Source organism: Saimiri boliviensis, chromosome 1 (genome assembly GCF_048565385.1).
Source record: "Saimiri boliviensis isolate mSaiBol1 chromosome 1, mSaiBol1.pri, whole genome shotgun sequence".
Taxonomy (NCBI): domain Eukaryota; kingdom Metazoa; phylum Chordata; class Mammalia; order Primates; family Cebidae; genus Saimiri; species Saimiri boliviensis.
In genome coordinates, this window is record NC_133449.1 from 85,508,236 (window position 1) to 85,517,407 (window position 9,172).

Below are 9,172 nucleotides of genomic sequence, written 5' to 3' on the forward strand. Positions count from 1 at the left end.
ATCTTCTGTATAGAAAATTATATAGTCAACCAAAATACTACTGGAACTAATAAATACATTCAGTGTATTTGCAGAATACAGTATCAGCACCAAAAATTGTTGGATTTCCATACATCAATAATAAACAATTTTAAAAGAAAATTAACACAATTTCATTTGCTAGAGAACTTAAACTAAGAAATACTTAAGAAGAAAGGTAAAAAGGTGAGAAGTTTATACTCTGAAATTTATAAACACTGATCAAAATAATTATAAACATATGTCAATTGAGATACAACCCATGCTGAATTGGAAAATATTGTTAAATGATTATATAACCCAATGTGATTTAGATTCAACACACTACTCGTAAAAATTCCTATCAGTTTTTTTTTTTTTTTTTTTTTTAAAGCCTGGCTAAAGTGGCTTATGTCTGTTGGCCAGACTGGTCTCAAACTCCTGACCTAAGTGATCTACCCAGCCTGGCCTCCCAAAGTGCTGAGATTCCAAAGTAAGCCACCACACCCAGCCCAATCATTTTAACATAAACACTTTAGTGTCAATACTTGAACTCAATGTTAAGTCAACTCAAATCTCAAGATGAAGCTGAATTGACTCCACTGTCAATGCTTGATGGTTTGCTATACTCACTGCATTTAGAACAAATATTTCAAGAATGATTTTTCTGATGTTCTGCAGGGAGTGACCTCTGGCTGCAGACCTTGCCACACTTAACGATATTTCTAAGATTTCTGTCCAGTATGGATTCTCTGATGTCTAATGAGGTGTGAAACGTAAAGGCTTTTCCTATCACACTTTTGAAGTTTCTCTCCTGTATAAATTCTTCTATGTTTTGCATAAGATGAAGCTTGACTGAAGATTTTGCCACAATCATCACATTTGTAAAGTTTCTATCCAGCATGAGTTCACTGATAAACTGCAAGGTATGAATGATGTTTGAAAATTTTGCCACATTTATTCCACTTTTAAGATCGCTCTTCATTATGGATTCTCCAATGATTTGCAATGGTTGTAGCATTACTCAAGACTCTGTGACAATCATTACATTAGTAAACTTTCCCTATACCATGGATTGCTTGATAGCGAATAAGTGTTGACTGCCCACTGAAGGCTTTGCCACATTCATTACACTTGGAAGGTTGCTCTCTAGTGTGAATTCTAGTATGTTGTGCCAGGTGTGAATCACAACTGAAACCCTTGTCACAAACCTTACATTTCTATGGTTTCTCTCCAGTATGAATTTTTCTAAGTCTTTCAAGGTGTGATTTGAAAATGAAAGCTTTGCCACATTCTTCACATTTGTAAGGTTTCTTTCCAGTATGAAGTCTATGATGGTGTGTAAGATTTCATTGTTGATTAAAAACCTTGCCACATTCATTACACTTACAAGGTTTCTCTCTAGTATGAAGTCTATGATGACATGCAAGGTTTGATTTTTGAGTAAAATATTTTCCACATTCATTACACTTATAAATTTTCTCTCATGAATTGCCTTATGAATTACAAGAGCTGAATTTTGACCAAAGGTCTTGCCACACTCGTTACACCTGTAAGGTTTCTCTCCAGTATGACATCTACAATGGAATACAAAGGATGATATCTGACTGAAGGTCCTGCCACACTCATTACACTTGTAAGGTTTCTCACTGGTACAAAGTATATGATGGCATACAAGATGTGACATCTGATGAAAGGTCTTGCCACACTCATTACTCTTGTAAGGTTTCTCTCTGGTGTGAATTCTGGTATGTCATGCCAGGTATGAATCACATCTGAAAGCCTCGCCACCAACCTTACATTTGTATGGCTTCTCTCCAGTACGAATTCTCCTATGTCTTTCAAGGTGTGATTTGCGACTGAAAACTTTGTCACATTCTTCACATTTGTAAGGTTTCTCTCCAGTATGAAATCTATGATGATGTGGAAGATGTGCTTTTTGATTAAAAATCTTGTCACCCTCATTACACTTATAAGGTTTCTCTCCAGTATGAATTGTCTTATGAATTACAAGGGCTGAATTGTGACAGAAGGTCTTGCCACACTCATTACACTTGTAAGCTTTCTCTCCAGTATGAAGTCTACGATGGACTACAAGGCATGATATTGGACTCAAGGCCTTGCCACACTCATTACACTTTTAAGGTTTCTCTCCAGTATGAAGTCCAAGACAGCATGTAAGGGATAATTTCTGACTGAAAGTCTTGCCTCACTCATTACACTTGAAATGTTTCTCACCAGTGTGACATCTATGATGGCATACGAGGTATAGCTTTTGATTAAATATCTTGCCACATATATCACATTTATACTGTTACTCTCCTAAATAGATTATCTGATGTTTCCTTAAGACAGAGCTATAGTTAAAGGCTTTGTCACACTCACTACATTGAAAAGATTTTTCTCTCATGTGTATTTCCTGTTTTTGTGTGAGTAGGGAAGAATGGAGTAAATTATTTCCAAAGTTATTAGAAATATTCATTTCAGGCCTACAAGAAATTATTTGGGATACTGAAACTGAGGAAGCATCATTGATAGGCTTCTCACCTTATTACCAGTTTTCATTTTGGTCTGAAATATGTGCTGCTCAGGCAGATAGAAATGAAAACTTAATCCAAGCTGCTTAAGGTTGGATTTAATAGGCTTGTTTCCAGCATGCCTTTGATCATATTGGTCTGTACAACCAGTCAACTTTTTAATTTTTGTCATGGGTGCTTCATGGCTCTTTCTGTCATCTTCTTGCCACTGAAACTCAAAGTCATGAATATTCTTCTTAATTTACGTAAAGCAAAAATCTCCAATATGATGACTTTCATGTTTTTCCAATGTCCATGTGTGGAACATTACGGTACTGCCTTGTCCTGTTGGCAAGAACTTCTTCATGCATTTAGAAGAGAGATCCAGGGATACCAGGTTTCTGTAATTCTCCAACACTGTGTCCCTATATAAAGTCCTCTGAGCAGGGTTCAAGCATTTCCACTCCTGAGAGAATTCTATGGCCATACCCCCGAATGTCAACAGACCCTAAGGAAGAGCCATCCTGACTCCTTTGCTCTCCCCTTCCTCTTCCAGGTTTCTTTCTCATGTATCAAGAGTGTTTAGAAGTCAATCACGAAGCGGTGTGACCTTCACTCTACACACCTGCTTCTGGATTTTCGACTATTCCTTTCATAAAATATTTCCTTGTAGTACGTGATACTGTTTGATAGCATTTTACTCACAGTACATACAGAACTTCCAAAATTGAGATATGTCATTTCAACTCCTGCTACTACTTTATCAGTTGAGCAGCAACTGATATTCTAAACATTTGGTTGCCATTTCAACAATGTTAACAGCATCTTTATCAGGAAGAGATTTCTTCTCAAGAAACCTAATTTCTTGTCTTATCTGTAAAAAAAAAAAAAATCTCATTTTTTTCAACTTTGATCATGAAATCGAAGGAATTCAGTCCTATCTTTAGGCTCCACTTCTAATTCTAGTTCTCTTGCTATTTCTACCACATTGGCAGTTATTTGCTCCACTGATGTCTTGCACTCTTCAAAGTCATCCAAGAGGGTTGAAATCTTCTTCTAAATTGCTGTTAATGATGATATTTTAACCACTTGTATAATATCAGTTATATTCTTAATGGCATCTAAAATGATAAATCCTTTCAAAAAAATTATCAATTGAATGCCCAGATTCATCAGAGAAATATATGGCAGCTATAGTCTTATGAAGTTTATTTCTTAAATAATAAGACTTGAAAGTCAAAATTACTTCTTAATCCATGGACTGCAGAATGGATTATTTGTCTGCAGGAATGAAAACAACATTAATCTTTTTGCTTTATCAGAGCTCTTGAGTGACTAAATGCATTGTCAACGTGTAATACTTTTTAAAAGGAATCTTTTTTCTGAGCAGTAGGTCTCAACAGTAGGCTTTAAATATTCATTAAACCACACTGTAAAGAGGTGCTATCATTCATGCTTTGTTGTTTTATTTACAGAGCACAAGCAGAATAGGTTTAGCATAATTCTTCAGGGTATTAGGATTTTCAGAATGGTAAGTATGCATTGGCTTAACTTGAAGTCACCAGCTATTAATGCACTGGCCCTGATATGGTTTGACTCTGTCCCCACCCAAATCTCATCTCGAATTGTAATAATTCCCGCTTGTCAAATAAAGGGCCAGGTGGAAATAACTGAATTGGGGGGTTGGTGGGCAGTTTCCCCAACAGCATTCTCATATTAGTAAGTCTCACAAGATCTGATGGTTTTATAAAGGGGAGTTCCTCTGCACTAGCACTCATGCCTGCTGCCATATAAGATGTGACTTTGTTCCTCATTCACCTTCCACCTTAATTCCTGAGGCCTCCCCAGCCAGGTGGAACTGTGTATTAATTAAACCTCTTTTCTTTGTAAGTTACCCAATTACAGAACATATCTTTATTAGCGGCATGAAAACAGACTAATATAGCCGCTAATTAGAGAGTCAGCTTGTCCTTAAAGGTTTGAAGCCAGGCACTGACTTACTACCTCTAGCTATAAAAGTCCTGGATGGCATTTTCTTCCAATAGAAGGCTGCATCATCTGTGTTGAAAACCTGTTGTTTACTGTGGCCACCTTCATCAGTAACATTAGCTAGCTCTTCCAAATAACTTTTTGTATCTTCTACATCTGCAATTGCTGCCTCACCTTGAATTTTATATTATGGATGTGGCTTCTGTTCTTAAATCTATGATCTAGCCTCCACTAGCTTTCAACTTTTCTTTTGCAACTTTCTCACCTCAGTCAGCCCTCGCTGAATTGAACAGAGTTAGGGCCTTGCTCTGGATTATGCCTTGGCTTAAGAAACTGGTATATCTGGTTAGATTTTCTATCCCAACCACTAAAACTTTCTCCAGCTCAGCAATAAGGCTGTTTTACCACTTTATCATTTGTGTCTTCACTGGTATAGGACTTTTCTTTTTTCAAACTAGTTAACTGAAGCAGTGACAGTGGAGAAAGAACAAAGACATTTGTAACCAGAGTCGTGATCAGTTATAGACACCACCACACTTGGACCGGCCAAAGTAACCGTTTAATTTCCTGCAAGTACTTTTTCTTTTCATTCACAACTTAGCTGTTGGTTTGATGCAAGAGTCTTAGCTTTCAGCCTATCTCTGTTTGCAACATGCAATTTTCATTAAGCTTAATCATTTTTAGCTTTTAATGTAAAGTGAGAGACATGCTATTTCTTCTTTCACTTGAACACTTAGAGGCCATGGTAAGATTACTAATTGGCCTAATTTTAATATTTTTATATTTCAGAGAACAGAGAGGCCATGAAGATGAAGACACATGGGTGAGTACACAATGGGTGGAGTATTCAGAACATGCACAACATTCATTGATGAAATATGGCATCCTATGTGGATATAATTTGTGGGTCTCCAAAAACGATTACAATTGTAACATCAAATGTCACTGATCGCAAATAACCATAACAGTATAATATTATAAAACAGTTTGAAATATGGAAAGGATTATCAGTATGCGACACAGAGACATAAAGGGAGCACATGCTTTCGGAAAAATACTGCTGATAGACTTTCTGTATGCAGGGTTGCCACAATTTGTAGAAAATTCACTATTGGCCAAATGCAATGAAACAAAGCACACTAAAAGAAGGTATGCCTATAAATATAATCTTATATGCATAATATATTAACATATTTACCTCAATATATGCTACTATATTAAATACTGACATTTAACAACATACTAATGTACAAAACATATTTTTCATTAATAATATAATTAGATAGATAGAGATAAATGATCTCCTTTCTCAAACTATATTTGCACTATAGTTTGTACCATATTAAGTAGCTCCTGATAGTACTTAGAAAAATATAATTAAAAACAAAACTTCTGTCACTCAGGAAACAGAAAACTTCTACACAATGGTATTTGAGAAAAAAAATAGTTTTCTTATTAAGTAAGTATTAAACCAGAATGTGATGCATACCACAGCAACCTGATAAAGATGACAAAAACAGAAACCTCACCGTTTGGTAACTAAGCAGATATAACCTATTACATACATGTTTTCAAGATAAATAATAACTAGTCCTCAAGAGAAATGGAAAGTACTATTTGTCACATACACCTTATTCTAAGTTAGCCTGGAACTGGAGTGAACATTTGTATTAGTTAATTGGTTTTGTTCAAAAGAAAAAGAAACTTCTTATACTGTGATGACAGGAGTTGATTTTGCAATTTGGAGGAAGGTGCATATTTAAATTAAGCTTCTAACTTTCTACAAAACTGGAAGGTTTGGATGCTTTAATTTTTGGAGGTTACATTTCAAAGAGATTGTCCCCAGGTTCGTGAGAAAGACATGACTTGCTCTAAAAGCTGGCGAGAAGCTTATTTTGCCTTTCAAAATATTTAAATACATTTCAAAGACACAGGGAAATAACTTACAATGACATGTTTTTTAATGTAAAATGTAAGAGAAAAGAGATATAGGTAGATAAAAGAACTTCAGCTTTTTTAGAGGAGTATCTTTTCCTGTTTGTACCAGAGGTTGTTTTATATTTATCTTCACACAGTCTATATTCCAAAGTATGTAATTTATAATATACAGTTGGCCCTCCACATCTGCGTGTTTCACATACGCAAATTCAACCAATCACGGGTCAAAAATATTTGGGAAAAACCACAAAAAATTATATAATTATATAAAATTATACAAATAAAAACACCAATACAGTGTAACTGCTATTTACATAGTATTACATTATATTAGGTATAAGAATTCAGAGATTATTTAAAGTATGTGAGAGGATGTGTGTGGGTTATATCCAAATACTATGCCATTTTACATTAGGACTTTAGCATGGGTTGATTTTGGTATCTGCAGGTCATCTGGGAACCAATGACTCTAAGATACAGAAGAACAATTGCACTGTATACTTCTCCACAAATTGTTTAATCACATCATCTCTCCTAACTAGAGTTTACCTTTTTTTTTTGGCAATGTAGGTGTATTACTCAATTACTGTTTTGATGAATTTTCTTAAGAATTTTGTGAGACTAAAGGTGGGCTGGGAGATTTTTATTCTTTGACTATCAAATTATGCAAAAACCTAGCTAGAATAAAATAGCTTTCTAATAGTGATGATAGGGGCTTGGGGGTGGACTAGAAAGTATTTTTAAGATCAAGAAAATATCTAGGTATAGGAAAGAAGAGGCAGAAACTAAAGAAGAATGCATTGCAGATAGAAGACATGCAAAGATTGAACAAACATATCTAGGTATTATGAAAAAGTGTTAGCCAAATATTTTTTTAAAATATCTTAGTGCAGAATAGAAAATGCATAGAATGTAGAGGAAGACACAAAAGAAACCCATAAGCAATTGTCAGCCTCTTTGTCATTTTGAAATAACTTACTATAAAATAAATTACATGAAGTAAAATACCACATTGGACTCAAATTTCATAGAAACTTATTTTAAAGCTCCGGGTATTCAGGTGAGCTTTGAAGATTCGAAACAATAGCATTCAAGATTGCATGCTACAAATACTAAGATGAAAAAGGTGATACACATCATTCAATAAGCATACATGTGTAATACTTCAATTTAGATTGATTTCATAAAATTACTAAAAAAAAGAGCACTAATATTTGAAAAATCAACTACTTGCTTACCACATCTTTCTTGATTTTATTTTTATTTCTCTTCAGATATTTATTCTTTAGGCATAAGAAAATTAAAATATAGATTACATGTGAGAATATATGCTTTGAAAACATTTTGGATAATGTTATCCAAGTGTTGAAATAAATCAGTATTTTATTGTTTGATGTCATTATGCAAACAGACTACATTAGTAAATAGAAATATACTAGCATTTTTTATTGTTAATGTAATATTTGAATTTGTCTGTTTTTGCAGTCCTTGATTAAATATAATGCTAATGGAAATATGAAGTTCTAGAAATGTCACCCAGAATAATTTTTTTACAAATAAATTTGTAGTGGAGCCAAGAGAAAACTTCCTTTTTGCCCTCTGAAGTTTCATTGAAAAAAATCACTGAAATAAGGCAGATTAATAGGAGAAAAGGCAAACAAATTTATTTAATGTGTATCTTCAGAATGAACACCCAACCACCCAGTGAGGTTCAAGAGTTTATATGCCATCTTGACAAAACAGTTTATGGAAAATGAGAGAAAAGGACTTCTGTTGAGGGGATTACTAGAAAGAGTAATAGATCCAGGAACAAAGATTAACTTGTAAATATGTGGAAGAGTCTGTTCAGATGTCATTGCATTCTTCATCTTTTTTTCAGCCATAGATAGTGAGATAACAGGGAATGGGAGAAGAAAAACAATTTTTCTCTTTGGTAGGTCAGAATTATAGGTAGATAAAAGAACTTCAGCTTTTTGGGGGAGAAAGAGTAGGGCAGGGAGAAGGTCAGAGAAACCTTCAGGCTTTCTCTCTAGTTCATCAAGTCAAAACACTACATTTTGGTGTATTGGTTTCTGAGCCTCAATAACATATATGGAAGTTGAAGAAAACCAGGCAACCAAGACAGCTCGAGTGTGAACTCGTATTAAATGCTGCACCTGAATGTCTACATTTAGTTATGTATCTTCAGTTTAGATGATGATTAAAAGACGACGTTTTTCAGCCTCAACAGCATCCCAATGAAAAGTTATGTTCTTTATTGAACCTGCCTTTGCAAAGACAATGACAGTAAGTAAAATCTACCATAACCAACTCCATCTTGCTTCTAGCCTCACAGGCTTACTGTCCTCATTCATTCTTGGGCAAAGGCCAAGCTAGCCACAAGAGGAATTTAGTTGATAGTTTTAACTGTGAAATGAGGATGATCAGAGTCCCTACCTAAAATAAACCCCTTCCTTGCTCAGGAACCTAAACCCCATTTGTAATACTAATAAAAGGCTATAATCCTAATGGGAGGGACCTAAGTTCTTCTAAGATGGAGGTGATGTAGATGTAGTTAAAGGATAACCAGCCATTGTCCCCTAAGCTTGCCTCTGTATATTCCCTTGATGCTCTGGAGTCACGTAGTCAGAGCTTGCAAGATTTGTGACTTCTTTACTTGCTCCTATAGATAACATCACTACTGTAAAGCCTAAGATTGATCTTCTAAGATGATTTTCAGACTTTTGCATTCT

The 9,172-nt window shown here is 34.9% G+C and overlaps 1 pseudogene; it reads right to left on the reverse strand.

The window, feature by feature from the left end:
* Window positions 1–722: 722 nt before the first annotated feature.
* Window positions 723–3,036, reverse strand: LOC101032794 (uncharacterized; annotated as a pseudogene).
* Window positions 3,037–9,172: the final 6,136 nt, after the last annotated feature.